The sequence below is a fragment of the Laccaria bicolor genome, genomic scaffold (assembly GCF_000143565.1).
Source record: "Laccaria bicolor S238N-H82 LACBIscaffold_19 genomic scaffold, whole genome shotgun sequence".
In the NCBI taxonomy this organism is placed as follows: domain Eukaryota; kingdom Fungi; phylum Basidiomycota; class Agaricomycetes; order Agaricales; family Hydnangiaceae; genus Laccaria; species Laccaria bicolor.
The window spans coordinates 554,502-556,584 of NW_001889890.1; positions in this window are offsets into that span (position 1 = coordinate 554,502).

The following is a 2,083-nucleotide window of genomic DNA, read 5'->3' on the forward strand; positions in this document are numbered from 1 at the left end:
TACGGGAAGTCTGGCGACCTGCTCAACATTGGGGGCTAACAATAACTGGGGGCGTTGCGCCCTATAAAATCACACTAGCATCAACAGGCGCAAGAGTTGTAACGAATGTTACGCTTCCCTCCGGTGACAATCATTTTACATATGTAAATAGGGCTGCGCCAGGCGCCCAACTTATAGGTTTGGTTCACTCAAAACCTTAGATGGTATCGCCTGCTCATTATCCTTGTCATGTAGCCGCGGCAAGCGATTCGTACGTTGCCTTGTACATCAGATACGTCCGCTTGCTCACCGTATTTTGGATAGTAATGGGCAGTGGGCGACTGGAACCCCGATGTTAACTACTCAAGGTGATTGGTCACCAGGCGAAGACGACACACCGGTTTATCATCTTGCATAACAGGTTCCTCAAACACCGACTGCAACGGCCTCAGCAGCTCAAGTGATAACTCAACGTCGACAACCTCACAGTCAACATCAACTGGCGCCCCACAAAAAACTGGATTAGCCACGGCGAACGCAACACAGAAGAACAAAACTCCAGTGATTGTCGGTGTCACGGTTGCCATAGTAATTGTTTTTATCGTCGGTGGCATTCTATTAGTTCTCTACCTGCGCAAGCGAAGGACGCGGCAGGCGGAAAAAGAAGATCCTCTTAAACCTAGACAATTTCACATAGAGGAAGAGAGCCAAAGGCAGGCGATAAATCATATACCAGATGCAGAAATTTCCCCACCCACCGGAAAGCGCCTTGCAGCCATGGTTACGTCCAGACATGCGCATCCCCCAACAACCGCTTCAAATGTGATGCCGTCAGAGCCAATGACTGCCTCAAGCAATCCATCCACCAGTGGCGTCAGTAGCTCAAATCCTAGACCCAGCCAATCGAAGCCAATGCAGAGGCCGGATGCCACAGCGGAGGATGTGGGGCCTGGGGAGGGAGAGACCACGTTTCAACATCGGGATGCAGCCGTTGTCAGAGAGATTCCTCCTCCGTATGCTGATTCCCAGAGCGCTAGCCAACCAGGTTCATAAAGCTAGTAATTTTCATTGGCCCGACGGCATATAAACCTTTCTCTCTACCTTCCGTTGGGCATTTTCCCCCTGGTTCCTCTGGCGATGTAGATTCAAATTTCAATGGTATCTCAGATGTCACTTTCGGAATAGCAATTGCACCAGACTCCAGAGGTTGGCCATCCTTCTCGCAACCATAACGGTTACACGCATTGCGCCTCGACAGACGCTTCGAATCCTTGACGGCAGTTCTCTGGTTGTAACGACAGTGTCCGTATAAACCGGGTTGAGATCGAGGAAGACGGAGAGGCGAGTGGCGTCCTCGATTGGCGTGAAGCTTGTTGAAAAGCCGAAGAGTCAGCTGAAAGCCGGATAAGCCTCGTTCGCTCCGCGTGCGTGCTCACTTTCGATCAGGCGTCAACGCGTCAACGCGTCGGCGTCGTCGAATTCGTGTGTTTGGTGATGATGGACACGTGATTTGACCAACTCCCACCTGTCCCCACCAGACTATCGCCAGAGCCGACGCCATCCAACGCCTCTCCGAAAAGCGCAGAAAATCGCATTTTGCGCCCCGCTTCCCCTTTTCGAAACAAAACCCTCTCCTCCTGGAATCTAGACTGAGTGCGTTTTCCAGGCTCTTGATTGGTTTCGGGGGGTAGCGCTTTGGTTTTGAATAGTAAAGGAACCTGGCAATTTCTGGGTGTAGTACGGGACACGGATGGGTGGACGCTGAGCTGCACTTGCGGGAGCCATGCTGTAACATCAGGTCTGTTCCGTTCAATCAGATCCTATTTCATTGCTCTCACGATGTTCTCTCGACTAGGTTCCAACACGACTACGATTGGACATTTGCGCGGGCTGGGTCGTGTTTCCTCCTTACAACTGCTAGTGGCTCCTCAGTTTAATCGTAATGCATATCATATTTCTTCCCTCTCCGTCTCCGTCACCCGATCACTAGCGTAGGTGCACACCCTACTGCCAATGAGCGTCCCTCCACCAAGCTCCGCACTCCTCCGAGTAACTTTGTTTCCACCTCAAACCTGACGGACCCATTCTGCCTATGTGAGATGTA